General features: G+C 35.9%; 1 pseudogene; it reads left to right on the forward strand.

The window, feature by feature from the left end:
• Positions 1 to 780: 780 nt before the first annotated feature.
• The window catches only part of LOC114023057, a 35,366-nt pseudogene continuing 19,568 nt past the window's right edge, over positions 781 to 16,578 (forward strand).

Below are 16,578 nucleotides of genomic sequence, written 5' to 3' on the forward strand. Positions count from 1 at the left end.
GCTATATCTTGGTAGCCTTGATGCAAAGTAGGTTCTCAAAGGCCCATTATAATTCATGGTATGTGTGGCTATTGATAAATTCCAATGTAAGAAATCCTCAAGTAAGCAATTCCTGAGAAGTCTGCAGAGCAAGGTCATTGATCTACTCTACTTTACATCTGCTGCTCCACCTGGTTTCAACTCCACAGAACAAAATTCCACCACCACCACTCCACGCCTCAGAATAAGCTCATTACTTCTAATTTTATTACTATGCTGCTAACTCAAGCCTTGATTGACATCAACTTTCTCAGCCTCCTCTCCCCTCTGAATGGAGGGCTGGAGAGTGGAGTACTAAACCCCTTCCAGTGCCTTCCTTTGTAGAGAGAAGACTGGACTTTCAGCTCATTCCAATTTGCATCTGATGTTCTGTCTGGTTTTAACTCCCCAGAAAAAGATGCCCTACTGCCAGGTACCCCCTGGTATTTTGCCCACTCTCCCATGCCCATTTTCCTGCTTCCTTTTGTATGTTGTCTTCCCTCATTATATTGTAAGCCCCTTGAGGGCAGAAATTGTCTTTCTTTTTATTATTGTATCCTTAGTGATTAACACAGTGACTGGCATCCAGTAGGTACTTAATAAATGTTTATTCTGTTGAATTGAATACTTACCTTGATTCTCCTTAAAAATTCCTATATATCAGAACCACATCTGAATTTTTAAAATATATTTTATTGAGCCCAGCCCTGACCCACCACCCAGCAGGAGATACCCTGGACTAGCACTGGGCAGTTAGTCACAATGTCAGGTCAGTCACTCACCCACCAGATCACAGCTGCACAGCACAGCCTCACAGAGTCATTTATGGCCAAAGCTGTCTGCAAGGCAAGCACTCATGAAATGTTGGGGCCCAAACAAAAATACCCATACTGGATTTACCCAATCCAGTACACAAATGAGATGACCATGAGCATATCACAAAGGGCCAACACATCCCTGCACAGCCAACAGCAGCTGATTGGTCAGTTTTGAGGCTCTGATCACTACCTACCACCTCATGATGTACAGCAATGACCATTTCATACAGTACTTGCATGACAAAATATTCTGTTCAACTTAACCAACTTCCTGGATAAAAGTGTCATACAGGGTTATGATACATCTACTTTCATCGGGTAATATGGCAGATACTTGAATGAAAAAGCCCTTTCACATAGATTGGTAGCAGTTGCCTTCACCAAAATGAAGAGAGGGCCCGATGGAGTCATGAGGACCAAGAGTACTGACAAGGTCCTGAAAGCCCTTCAAGTTATTCAGAACCAGCTCAACATTCTGCTTGATTTTGATGTGCATCTCAATGAACTCACTAATGGTGTCATCAGTTCGGCCTTCATACACCTCATTAAGGATTACTTCGAGCTGTTTGTGGACTACAATGAAGGGATTATTAACCTACTTGAAAAGTACTTTGACATGAAGAAGAACAAGTGCAAAGAAGAGCTGGAGAGTTAAAAATAATTCCTGGGGAAAATGGCCATTGTTGGAGTTCCTAAAAGTTGCTGAGCAAGTTGGCATTGATCAAGCTGATATTCCAGATTTTACTGAGGCCGCAAGGAACCTCTTTAAAATACTAGAACAACATATAGTTTCTTTGGAAGGTCACAGGACTGAGGAGCTTTGGGCAGCTTTCAGAGCAAACAACCTATTGAGTGCTATGTGCACAATTATAGGCACCCAGAAGGCCTTTGAGAGAATGGGCAAGAATCAGAAGAAATGGATGTTGGTTGAAGATCAGGCAAGACTGAATGTCTTGAAGAAGTAACATTTAAAGGAAATTCCAGTGGTCCCCAATTCTGCCCCTGTACCTGAGTCTCTGAGGATTTTAGCAGGGAAAAGCATGGCCGCCTCTCTTCATGTAGACCTTTTTGCCCCCGTGATGCCTATACTCGTCTGGCCAATATCTCTGGTGATTTCTTTGGTTTTGAGCCTTCCTTTATTTTGAACCCACAAAACACTACAAAACCAAACCAAAGTTGGGGAGCAAACCAAACTCTGTCAGCTCTTTTGAGTTCTACCCCTTTAGAAGTTTCTGTGGATTTTGACTATGTGTTTTGAACAAAGTCAGTGGTCTCTGAGTACAGAGCTACAAACAATAACATCACAGTGCCACAAGCCTTATCTGCTCAGGAGCACAAAGAAGTTACTGCCAGCCAGCACAGTGGGACAATCCTAGAATGACCTGGACTCCTCCCTTGCTAACTTCATGGAAATGACTTTGGGATGAGCCCCCCAAAATCTGATATACAATGGAATCAGACCACTGAGAAGACACTGACTGGGGAAGTAAATTGGCATATGAAGATGAGTACATCAACCACTAGGAGTCCTGCTACCATCTTTCCTGTTCCACATATGATCCACTTTCTAAGTAGTAATTACTCAACACTAGCAAAAAAAAAAAAAAAGAGACCGAACACTTGCCATTTGGGTAATGTAGGATTAGAAGCAGGATACTCTTTTCCAGTATAATAAAAAATTATATAATATATATATGTATGTATGTATGTATGTATGTATGTATTTTGTTGCTATCTCTGTTTTTATATCACTTAAATTCCCTGTTGTATCACTCTCCCTCCCAAAAAAAAATCATCCCATATAACTAAGAATTTTTAGGAAAGGAAAATCCTATCAATACTGATCAGTACACAATAAAAAATTCTAACAGTATAATGTTCCACTTCTGTTAACCTCCCACCTCTGCAAAGAAGTTGGTGGGGGGAGGTCTTCTCATATCTCTTCTTTGGGGATATGCTTGTTCTTTATAATTTTACATTTTAAAAATAAATTTTTATCTTTTTATTTTTACATGGCTTATATTTCTCTATTTATCCCACTACCCCAGCAAATTATATTGTATTATAGAGAATTTTTTTAATATAAAAGAGGAAGAAAAGGAAAAAAACAAAAGTAAAATTTATCAATATATGCTTTTAAAAATCTGAAAATATATACAATATCCCATGCTTGTGAACCTCCAACCCTTGCAATGGAGGTGGGGAAGTATCTTCTCATATTTCTTCTTTTGGATCATGTTTGGTCTTTGTAATTTTGCAACATTAATTTTCAATTGTTTTGTGGTTCTTTGCATTTGTATTGTTGTGATCATTGTGCATATTGGATTTTTTTTGGCTCTGCTTACCTAACTCTGCATCAGTCCATGTAAGTCATTCCATGATTCTCATGGAATCCATCATATTCATCACTTCTTCAACACAGTAATATTCCATTATGCTCATATACCATAATTTATTTTTCCATTTCCCAATCAATGGGCATCTACTTTGTTTCCAATTTTTTGCTACCACAAAAAGAGTTCCTATAAATATTTTGATGCATATGGAGCCTTTTGTTTTTTATCTGTTACGTCCTTGGGCTATATATGCCTAGTAGTAGAATTTTTGGGTCAAATGATATGGACATTTTAGTCCATTTATTTGCATTTTTCCAAAATGTTTTCCAAAAATGTTTATGCTAATTCACAGATTCACCAACATTGTATCAGTCTCATACCCAATTTTTAACTCTTGAGTTTGGATATCGACTCTACCCTTTCAGTATTATAATGTTGGAACTCTATTGGCTTTGATTCTGGCCCTCCCCTCTGGATAGTATATATGTTCCAGTTTATCTAGTTTGAAGCTTCCTGTTTCTGGCCTTGGACCATCCTTCCTGCCCTGACATTTTGCTTGCTTCCCTTATAACTCCCTCTTCCCCTCCCCATTACACCACAGAGGCCCCGGATCCCATTGTTTATTCTGACTCCACTGGCAGAGGCCATGGCCCTGAGGCAGAATGTCTCTGCATTATAAAAATAAAAGAAGCAGATTTGTCAAGAAAATACTAGCCTACAGAGATGGTAAGTCAGGTTACCAGTTCAGGATACAAATAGGCGTCCTTATAACAAATCCACATAGTAGTGAATTCTCACACTGTACATGACCAAGAATGTCTGTCCCATTCTACATCATGTATATATCACTTCTATGCCAGGATGTAGGTAGCTTAGATCATCAACAGTTCTCTGGAATCATGGTTGTTCATTGTATTAATGAGAGATCTTAAATCTTTCAAAATTACTTATCCTTATATTGTAGTTATTGTTGTATAAATTGTTTTCTTGGTTTTGCTTTCTTTACTCAGCCTCAGTTCACACACATTTTCTCAGGTTTCTTTGAAGTCATCCCTTTTGTCATTTCTCATGGCACAGTAGTATTACATTACATTCATTTACCATGATTTGTTCAACCATTCCCTAATTATTGGGCACACCCTTAGTTTCCAGTTCTTTGCCACTATGAAAAGAACTATAATATTTTGTACATATAGGTCCTTTCCCCCTTTGTTTGTTCTCTTTGGATTATAGATCTAGTAGATATGCACTATAGATCTAGTAGACGCATTGGTTAGTGAGTTTGGGGCATAGTACCAAAATGCTTTCTAGAATGACTAGACCAATTCACAACTTGACAACAATGCATTCATATACCTGACATTGATCATTTTCCTTTTTTGTGAACTTTGCCTATCTGATGGGTTTGAAGTGGAGCCTCAAAGTAGCTTTAATGGGCATTTATCTAATTAATAAATATTTGGAATATTTTTGCATGACTTAATAGTCTTCCTTTGAGAACTGCTTACTCATAAAGGAATTTACATTCTAATGGGGGAAATAACATAGCCATAACTAAGAGAATATATGATATATACAGAGTAGATGGGAAGTAATTTGAGAGTGGAAAGCATTAGGAGCTGTGGGGACCAGAAAAGTCCTACTATAGGAGGTCATATTTGAGCTGATTTTTAAAGGAAGTCAGGGAAACAGAGGCAGAGGTAAGGAGGCAGAGCACTCTAGGCATTGGAGACTGATCATGCAAAAGTGATGTGACAGGAGATAAGAGTGTACCATTCAAGAACTGCAAGTATGACAATGTACCAGAATTACAGTGTACATGGAGGGAAATTGTATGTCAAAAAATTGGAAAGGCAAAAAGGGGCCTTATTTGAGCTTGAAAATAATAGGGAGCCACTGAAATCCATTGAGCAGAGGACTGACGTGGTGAAAATTATGTTTCAGAAAAATCAATTTGGCAGCTGAATGGAGGATAGACTAGAGTGGTGAAAGATTTTGAGGCAGAGAGACTGGTTAGAAAACTATTGCAGTAGTCCAGGTGAATGAGGACCTAAACTCAGTTGGTGGCTGCATGAGTAGAAAGAAGGTTACATTTATAAGAAATGCTGTGAAGTTAGAAATGAAAAGATTTGGCAAGTGACTAGATGTTTGGGGTGCCTGGGTCACTTGAAGGATGGTGGTATCCTTGATAGTAACAGAAAGTTTGGAAAAGGGAAGTATTATTTTATCACAGCTTTCTTTCTTTTTTTTCATTTTTTTATTAATTTATTTTGAATTATCAACAATCACTTCCATAAGCTTTTGAGTTTTAAATTTTTCTCCCCCTCCCTTCCCACCTCCCTCCCCAAGATGGTGCACAATCTGATATAGGATATATATATATATATATTATATATATATATATATTCCTATTAAACAAATTTTCACATTAGTGATGTTGTAAGTAAGAATTAGAACCAATAGGAGGAACCACCAGAAAGAGGAAACAAAATACAACAGAAGAAAAAAATAGCAAATAGTATGCTTCAATCTGCATTCAAACTCCATAGTTCTTTCTTCTTTGTGGATAGCATTTTCCATCGCGATGCCTTTGGGGATGTCTTAGATCCTTGTGTTGCTGAGAAGGGTTAAGTTTGTCAATATTAGTCATCACATAACATGGCTGTTATTTCTGGTTCTGCTAACTTCACTCAGCATCAAACCATACAAGTCTTTCCAGGTTTTTCTGAAGTCAGCCTGTTCATCATTTCTTATAGCACAATAGTATTCCATTACATTCATATACCACAACTTGTTCAGCCATTCCCCAATTGATGGGCATCCTCTCAATTTAAGGGAAGTATTTTGTGAGTAAGGATAATAAAGTCTGTTTTGAACATATGGATTTGAGATGTCTGTGGTACATCTAGTTCAAGATGTCCAAAAGGATCAGGAATCTAATATCAAGAGTAGCTCAAAATTAAATATAAAAGTTCAAGACGGCCAAGCACAGAGACCTGTCTAGTACTATGTATACCTGGTTGTGGGTCAAAGATAGCCTCAGGCATTCCAATATCCCTTTGTTTTGCCTGTTTGAAGGAAATCTGGGAGCTTTTATTCTCAGAGTATTGGATTTTCATTTGTCTCTGTCCTCTCTCTGGAATTTTCTATTTGTTAAAAAGGGTAAACCCCTTTTGCCAAGATTAGTTCTGATAAAATCAGGGATTTTTCCTGATAGCCTTAATATCTGTCAATTTCCATAACTAAAGTAAGGCAATATTTTCTGATCTGACTCAGGGATCCCACCAAAGTGTCATTTCCTTCAATAATCTTACAAATTATTAGGGGGTAGGAAGAATGGGGTCACATTATACTCATCTTGAGATCCGGTTTGTCTTCTTGGTACCCTATATTTCTCAGGCTATGATCATGTAACCCCTGATTAGTGTTCCTATAGAACAAGAAAAGTCTTACCAATTATAAGTGTATAAGGTAATTGAAAGCCAAGTAGGCATTCAGATCAACAAGTAATTTTTTTAGTTTCTACTACATTTAAAAGACTGTTCCAGGTGCTGCACTGGATATAAGGAAGTTTAAGATACATTCCTTGTCCTTAAGAAGATTCTAGTCTGTTCTAGTCAAATCAGTGTTAATATTAATGCAATCCCACTAAATACATCATTCCATTTAGGATCATATTGCTTCACTTGAGATACCAAGGGTGGATGAGCCAGCATTAGAGTCTTGTTAAGGTATACTTCCTAACATGGCAAAAGCTTCTTTTTTTAAAAAATTCCCAATTACATGTAAAAATAATTTTTAAAATTCATTTTTTTTAAATTTTGAGTTCTAAATTCTCTCCATCCCTCCATCCAGCCTCCTCTTTAAGACAGCAAGCAATTTGATATAGGTTATATATGTGAAATCATGCAAAACATATTTCCATATTAATTATGTTATAAAAGAAAACACAGACCGAAAGAAAGAAAGAAAGAAAGAAAGAAAGAAAGAAAGAAAGAAAGAAAGAAAGAAAGAAAGAAAGAAAGATGGTATGCTTTGATTTGTATTCAGGCTCCATCAGTTCTTTCTCTGGAAATGGATAGCATTTTTCATCATGGCCCCTTTGGGCGTGTCTTAGATCACTGTATTGCCAACAATAGCTAAGTCATTCAAAGTTATTAATTGTACAATATTGCTGTTGCTGTGTACAATATTCGCCTGACTTTGCTCACTTCACATTGCATCAGTTCATGTAAGTCTTTCCAAGTTTTTGGGGAAAACTTCTTGCACCATTTATGTGCCTATTGTGAAATTCCAGTCACAAAACCTGTTCACCTCAAGCTATTTCTTCATTAGTTCAGATCCTCCTGACTCCAGAGCTGGTGCTCTATCCACTGTGCTACCTAGCAGTCCCAGGCCTAACTCTTTTGAGTTAGTTTTGAGTAGTATTGATATCTTCTCTATGGCTCTGCAATGTTCTGCAGTTTGATGTAAGTAGCCCAATGTCACTGGCAAACAGAAGTAATTAGAAGAATTCTCTATCCCCAGAGAAGCCCTCTTCAACTTGGACCCTGTGCTGCATAACTTCACTGCAGTGATGACCTTTGGTGAGCACACCTCTCCTGGTCTGATTAAGACATGACTGACCTAGACACCCTCCTTAAATGGAGATTCTTGGGGGAGCCATCCAATCAGAGGGAGAGACCTCAAGGGTGAAAGTTATTTCTAATGTGTAAATTCCTTGGTTGCAGTAAGCTTCCAAATGAAGAGATTTCTGGGGTAGAATAGAGAAAGTACAGTGTGCAGCCTGGAGAAGATTACACATTAGTTTCTTCAATCAATCTTCAAATGACATAATCCTGAAGCATTTCAACCCCCTGCTCACCCTCCTTTAGACACTGTCCAGTTTTATACAAGGCTTTTCTAAAATGTGTTGCCCACAACTGAGCACAAGCCTACATATGTGGCCTGACCAAGGCAGAATCCAGAGGGTCTATCACCTTCATTATTCTGGACATTAATTGTTATTGTTGCTTGACATTATAAAATAAAGACATGTGACATAGAGAGATGGATTTTTCATTAAAATAATCACTTATAAAAATATCAAAAAGTGTCCCTCACAGTACCCACCACATGTTATATCTTTGGGGACTGTATACTTCCAGGAGACCTAAACTATGCAAAGTTAGCTCTGCTAAAACAGAAGCTTACCTCTTTTCAGGCAAAGAGATATGTTCCAACAGTTTTTCCAAATAGTTTGATGGGGGGATTTTTAGGATGAAATGTATTATGAGCATAAAAATAATCATTGTTACTTATAGATTTCTCTCAGAGTATATAAAATCTCAGAGCTCATAACGCTTTTTAAAGTCCAGAACTTATGTCAATGGTCTAAGAGAAAGGTCTGGGATATATGCCACCAAATGAAGAGAGGGATCTTCATTTTTTCTCTACTGATGCCTTGAAATCATTCAGAGTTCTAGCATCTATACTTCACTTTTAGTGGTTTATAACTCTAATTATGAGCTCAAACAATCAAATATGATTCTTTACAAATTTGCTGCTGATTCAATGGATTTTTCTGAGCCTTTGCCCCTCCACACACACACACCATTTCACCAAGACTTCAGTTTCATCATCTTCAATATTAATTTTATCACTTAATTTGCATATGACATAGGGTATCTTGAGAATTAACTGTTTATTAAGTGTTTAAAATTAAATTATTTGCATATATTTCCTGGCACTTTATGCCTCTAGAGAGGAACTAAAAGTAGAACACAACATTGCAGCTTTTTCTATCCCAAATTTATGAGCACCTACTGAAAAGGGAGAAGTAGAAAAAATGATGGAGTAATTATAGGAGACAAGGCATAACTTGCATATCCATAAAGAACTTTCTTTTGAAATTGATAAATGGATACTAAAAAAAAAGCATCATTTTAATCCTTATCATGAAAAGACCTAAAAATCATAAGAAAACTTGTAGTGCAGAATGAACAAAAGGATAACACTACTATCATTCTTGAACTTAGTCATCCTAAATATTTTCTGGTGTGTGTGTGTGTGTGTGTGTGTGTGTGTGTGTGTGTGTGTGTTTCTTGCATAGGACCAATAATAAAAACATCCTTGAAACTAAAGAGTTTGCTAATGAAATGGAGCCGATTCTCCAACCAGTTCCACCTAATTCAAAGGACTACACACAGAACTTTAAGTTTCTAGTCAAAAATTGTCTTTTCAGGATAGCTTAAGCTCTGAATAAAAAAAAGGTAAGTACTTTTTACAAAACTTCTAGCTACTGGGATGATTTAGACACTAGGAAATCATTGCATTGCTCTTAAATTAAGTTGGCAAAAAAAACTTTCCTCATTTAAATTCATAGTTTACAGGGTACAGAACTAAGACTATGCTATTTTCATAAATGAAATATTTTCACGTCAGTGGAACTTTATCATTTCACCCTTGAAATTGTATATCATGCTGTTAAACATTTTGTGATTTAAAAATACCTTGGTTAGCCTTTGGTTCAAGTTAATAGGCCCCTAAATCTGAAAGGAGATTTTTAAAAGTAATAATTTAAGTGATGGGAGGGAAATTTCCTTAATTTTTGAAAATATTTTCTGAGAAGTTTTACTGAAAATCTTGCTGCGGGGACAGGATATGTTCTTTTCATGCTTTGCTTTCCTGTAATATCCATCCCTGGAGGATCTCAAAATATATTGATCAAATAAGATAATGTACATTAAATTACATTTAAAAGTATGACATACTATATAGATAGAATGCATTGCTCTTATTAATATCATAAAAATGTATAATGGATGGTAGAAATTACAGGACTACTAATTATAATATTTTTATAGAAGTTTCACTCATGTATGTGCATGTGTGTTTATCTAATATGTATATATACATATGTATTATATACATAAACTTTTTTGCCATTAAATACAATACAGCTATTGTATTTGTTCTATCAAATCACAGTTCTGGATGTGATTGTAGATAGATAAAGATGTCTCTGAAGAGAACAGATGGGAAAAGCAGTTAGATTGGACTGAATATATGCAACAGACTTGTGCTGGAGGAAACACAATTACAAGAGTATTGAGGGATTGTTTTTAAGGAATCTCAAGGAATTGAAGATAACAAAAGGATAGTAAAGAAATCTTAGACCTCATTAATAAAACAAAGTAACAGTCATCAACTTTTACCAACCTATATGCCCACTTTCCTATCTATACATAATCACCTCCACACACATTGAAGGCATCCTCAGTGAAAATATTAGTAGGCAACGGTCAAGATTTCACAAATAATATTCTACAACAGACCACTTTTTTTTTTTCCATCTTTCAAGTGACTGAAAGACTTAGGGAACAAAAGATTCTACTGAGCTTATTGTTTGTTGATTATGACTGAATTCAATAGAGCAAAATGTTAGCTTGAAGGCTTGTTCCCAACAGTCACCTATCCCTTCATCAAATAATTGAAAATTAAAAAAAAAAATCTTACTCAACAACCTTCTGATCATAAACATCAGGGAGTGCATCAAACCAGGAGAGGTATATTCACCAAAGGTCATTACTGTGGTGAGGTTATGCAGCACAGAATCCAGGTGGAAGAGGGATTCTCTGAGGATAGAGAATACTTCTAATTGCTTCTGTTTTCCAGTGACATTGGGCTACTTACATCAAACTGCAGAACATTGCAGAGCCACAGAGAAGATATCAATACTACTCAAAAGACTTAAGCCTGACTATCCATAAAGGAAAGATCAAATGAATGAAAAATATCTTTTGCCCAGACTAAGATATGCAATTAGATGGAAATATATATAATGATTGTTCATCATTAAGTAAAACTGAAGCAGACAGCACAAACGGACAATGAGTTAGAATGAAAATTAAACAAAAGAAAAGGAGGATTAGCTTTAGGAAATTGCTAAGCTCTTTTAATGGCCCCAAGCTTCTCCCAGAAACAAAGGTTCATATTTCTAATATCAGTATTTTACTGTTGTAATTGTGTGTCTACGAAACATGAAATACAACAACTTTCTTCTGACATGGTCAGGGAGCCATTGCAGTCCACTTCACTGTCCTCCTGTCATTCTCACTCTGACCACGTGGCTAGTTTATGACTGCTCTCTTCCAATCATACATTTCCTTGATAATATTTTAACTTTATTCTTATTTGAAATTTCTCATTTGTTACATGCTGTAGCCTTCTCACATCAGAATTACATATCAGCTACATAATAAGTGATTATTGGTTGATTATAGGGTAGATAACACATGGTGGAAAAACAGAATGCAACACAGCCCATGTCTCTTAATTTTGTTTTTGTTCATCATTCCTCTGGTCCCAGAAGATGCATCATCTTTCAAAATGTATCCTTCAGGGGCTAACTTTGTGTGTTTTTCATCTTATAAACAAAATGCTATTTTTATTTAATGTTTCCATATATTCTTATTTTTTAGTGGTCATGCCCCCTTTGGATTTCTGAAATCAAAGTTCTGTATTTAATTGGTAAAGATGCTTTAGTTTATCATTTAAGCTGAAATCTTTTTTTTTGCTTTTCTCACTATTGTATTAGCAATTAAATGTAACTTTATGAAAAGAAATAGCAGTTCTACTAGTTCACATTTTTAGTCCAACCACTAATCTCAATAATCCTCTTTTCCTAGTCTCCTGTTGTTCTTTGTTGTTTTTTTGTCACACACTTTTAAATTGCTCAGACTGTTACTTTTCATTTGGGCTGTTTATACAATGCCAAAATGTTTAGCTACATTAGAGAAAAGTCTTTGACTTCTCTGGCTGCATTTGTTTTGGATATCTTTGACTTCTGGAGGGTGACCTTCCCCGAGCCTCTTTGTAGCCTTTCCAGTGTTGTATTCCTCCATTAGACTGTGAGATCCTTGGGCAAAGACTTTCTTTTTTTCATATTTGTATGCCCAGTGCTTACCAAATTCCTAGCATATAGTAGGCATTTAATAAATGTTTATTGACTATTGAATGTATCAGTCATAATGGTTGTTTCTACTACCATGTAGGCAGTGATTGAATTCCTACTTATATTAGCCTCTAATTAACTGTATGAAATGAAGAAGGAATTCCAAATAATATGGATTCTTGTTTGCTTTCTATAAGAAAGCCTTCCATGTTTTCTTTCCCTTTCTCCTCCCTAGGCAGAAGATTGATCCTATCACAAGCCCAATTGTGAATTTATAGAATGTCTTATGAAAGAGAAAAAAAGGCAAATGTATCACATGGGGAAGGGGAGGGGGAAAGGAGGTTTATATTTCACATGTAAATCTATGGCAGCTGTGAGCCATATAAAGATTTCTGACTTCAAGCCCAGTCTCTATACCATCAGCAATGATTTCCTTCACATTGTCAAAGTCAGTGCTTGAAATTAAGAAATAAAGGAAAGGGGATGGATTTATTTTTTGTTTTAAATAAGACTGGGGTTGGCATCTTCTTAAAAACTAGTGAAATGGCATCCTTCATCATCCAATCCAAGAAATACAGGTATTTGTTATTTGTTCCAAACCTCTAAGGATGTAGATTAGCAATTCATATTCAAGTTATAGATTTAGAGCAGGTTCCCCATCCCCAGTTTAGAGAGTTGCCTGGGGCACAGACAGGGTTTCTTCATGGTCACATGACTAGGATATGTCAGAGGAAAGAATTGAACCCAGGTTCTTCCTAATCACTACTCCATGCTTACTTTCAAGTGTCAACATAGCATAGTCTGAGAAGCCACATAGCCGAAAGAACACTTAGAAACAGAATCAAAAGATATGAATTTGGGTTTTAGTTCTATCATTTACTAACCATGAGACATATGCAAATCACCTCACCTCTCTAGGCCTGAATTTACTCTTTTATAAAACAAGAGGCATGTGTGTATCTGTGTGTATGGAGGAGATATTACCTGCACTCTAAAGTCCCTTCCAGCTCTCAATCCTGTGATCAAATAATGCCCAAGAATTTCAAGATGAACTTTTAATGAACTTTTTTTATTCTGGTTGTATTTTCTTTAGTGCAGGGAGGAACCCTCTGGGTGATGCAGTGGAAAGAGCATGAGACCTGGTACTAGGAAGGTTTAAGTTCAAATGCTGCATTGGACACTATCTGTGTGACACTGTGCAAACCACTTACTTTGTCTGCCTCAGTTTCCTTGTTGGTAAAATAAGGATAATAACAGCACCTTCCTATCATAGCTATTATGAGGATAAAATGAGAAATATTGATAAAGTTCTTTGCAAACTTTAAAGTGCTGTATAAAGACTATTGTAATTAATGTAGATTGTCACCTGTTCTGCAATTTGTAGTTTTAGAGGACTATCCAGAGGCACTGAGACATTAACTCACTTGTCCCAGATTACACAGCCAGTTTGTGTCAGAGACAGGATTTGAAAACAGACCTTGGCACATAGCAGGTACTTAATAAAGATTTGTTGACTGAAAGGCTTACACTCTTAGGAGAGCTTTCTCTCTAATATGCCATGTGACCTCTCAGAGTAAACTTAGATTTGTAAAAGTAACCAATATCTCGCTGTAATAGGGATAGATAATTTTTAATTCGCACAAATTCCCTTTTTTGTAAAGTCGGAAGAGAAACTTTGACAGGATCTTAAGTCTCTTGAAGCAAACTTCATATTGCTGACTTTGGAGCCATTTCTTAAACTAGGTGACAAATTAACTAATGGAAAGAAGAGTAGAACAGACCATCAATGTCCATACAAATGATCTCAATACACTTGAATTTAGAAATTAACATGGTGGGTAAAATGTGTTTTGTTTTTTATTAGCCCTGAGGTAGACCAGTATTTTAGTTCATCCATCACTTTCATTTTTCTCTTGTAGCACAATCAGTTTCTGAGATGCCTGTGCAGCAGTCTCCTTGATTCTGACTTTGAAACTTTAGATGTTCAGGCAGTGTTGGTTCTAGAAAACCTGAGGCTGGATTAAAATTGTCAACCCTTTTTAGACATATTTTAGATATAAGAAGTTATTTTGTCATAATGGTGGGTGTAGAAAATATATGTAGAGTGTGTGTGTGCAAGATTTCTTTGACTATACTAAGTCAGTGTGAATAATGGAAAGTGTGCTGGAACTGGAATTAGGAGAAAGAAATGAGTTTACATCCTATTTCTGGCACTTAATAAATGTGTGTCCTAGAGTAAATCACTTGCTCTCTCTGAAACATATATAAAATGAGGATAATAATTATCCTAGGGCTTACAAATGAGATAATATATAAAGTGCTTCAAAACTTTAAAGAGCTTTATAGATGTCAGCCATTATTAAGATGTGTCCATTGCTAACTAGGGAACATGATTTATACAGCCTCATAGTTTTCTTGAATCTTACAATCCCTTTTGTCTGCATGCTAGTATTTTAGATAAAATTAAATCAACTCCTGAAAGTGGACCACCAATGGAAGAAAACTAGGGGTGGAAATATTTAGTCTTATTTCCTCTGAACATCATTATAGAACCTATCATATCATTATGCAGAAGCTTTGGAATGCCTCCAGCCACCAGTAGACATTTAAAAAAGTATTCATTGACAGGGACCAGAATCCTGCATAAGTTATGTTCTAGTGCCTTTTTAAAAAACACATATGACTCATAATACAAAGATATTTAGAATAGTTCTTTTTCTAGTGGGAAAAAAAAGGAAACTAAGGATGTGGCCATCACCTGGGAACAAATTATGTTATGAGAATATAATGGAATACTGTTGTACCACAAGAAATTATGAAATGTGTAGTTTCAAAAAAATCTTAAAAGACTTGTATGAACTAATGTTGAATGGAATGAGGAGAGCAATTTATACAATAACAACATTGTAAAGGTGAACAACTTTGAGACTTAAGAATTCTGGTCAATGCAGTGATCAACCATCATTTCAGAGGACCATTGAGGATACCCTTTCCTGATGCATTTGTGGATGTGGCCAATGCGTCAATTTGTTTTGCTTGACTATGCAGATTTGTTATAAGGGTTTTACATTTTCCTTTTTTTCCCTTAGGGTAGGAGGATGAAAAACATAAGAGGAAGAGAAAATAAAAATTTGTTAATTAAAAAGATACAAATGCTTTCCTCCTTTTGTCCACAACTAATTTATTGTTTCTCTAAATTATTTTAAATCTCTTCCTTATCCCAGAGTAACTTAGTATCATAACCTATACAAAGTACCTTAGGAAATCAAGTCTTCAAGACTGCTATCTGTCAATTAAGGCGATTGAGGATGGCAATTTCGGACTAATTAACAATTATCTTGCATCTGTCAGTTGTCAAACGTCTAGTTTTGAAAGTGTTGAGGAACAAAAAATGCATAGATTTTAAATCGAAGGCTTTTTAATCCCAAAACTGTTTGTTCAATATAAGCTATGTTTTATGTTACTCTCATTCCTTTGGACCTATTACAGTGCTCAGTACTAATGGCAAATTGTAGCTGGCTTTGAAGAACCGCTATGTAGAATACAATGTGCTCTATTTTGCTGAAGGCATAGCTATATATTAGCTCTGATGGGGTTTTTTCCACTGTAAAGATAGCTCTCATCACCACATTCTAAGACACTATATATAATGCATTTTCTGTTATTGTAGTGATCCACTTCTATCTATCCTACTTTCAATTAAATGGTTTGAAGGGGAGAGACAAGATGGAATTTAGACTCGTTTGTAGGATGATATTCACTGCTTATTGTCAAAAGCTCAGGCTAGTATTGATTCTAACTTTTACAAAAAAAAAGTGTACTATGCAGTTAACCACACTGAGTCATCTTAAAATCTTTGCTACCATGCACAACCTAAATTTGTTTTTGTTTTTGTTCAACAAAGACACCTCTACTAAAGTGCTTTGCATACCTTAAATATCTTTAATTGATATGTAAGTTGTATCAATTACTATCAATATAGAGGCTAAGTACAAGGTACTACTGGCATGAATTGGCTTAAAATAATTTCATTTATTTCTTCACAATTAGCATCTTTTTGGGGCAGGCAGGTGGCACAGTGGATATAGCACTGGGCTTGGAATCAAAAAGACTCATCTTCCTGAGTTCAAATCTGGCCTCAGAAACTTACTAGCTGTATGACCCTGGGCAATTAACCCTATTTGCTTCAGTTTCCTCATCTGTAAAATGAGTTGGAGAAGGAAATAGCAAACAATTCTAGTGTCTTTGCCAAGAAAACCATAAATGAGATCATGAAGAGTCAGATACAACTGAACAACAAAAACAACAACAGCATCTGTTTATAATATGAAGACAATGAAAAGGGAGATAGTTTGGTGATCAAACTTAATTCCACTGAGAGATTTTTTAAAGTTTTTTTAAAGCAACAATGGAATAAAAGAACAGAGAAACTGTGAGAAATATATACACATATGATATAATATAATAAATA

This window comes from Vombatus ursinus, unplaced genomic scaffold (genome assembly GCF_900497805.2).
Source record: "Vombatus ursinus unplaced genomic scaffold, bare-nosed wombat genome assembly UNPS02014816.1, whole genome shotgun sequence".
Lineage (NCBI taxonomy): Eukaryota > Metazoa > Chordata > Mammalia > Diprotodontia > Vombatidae > Vombatus > Vombatus ursinus.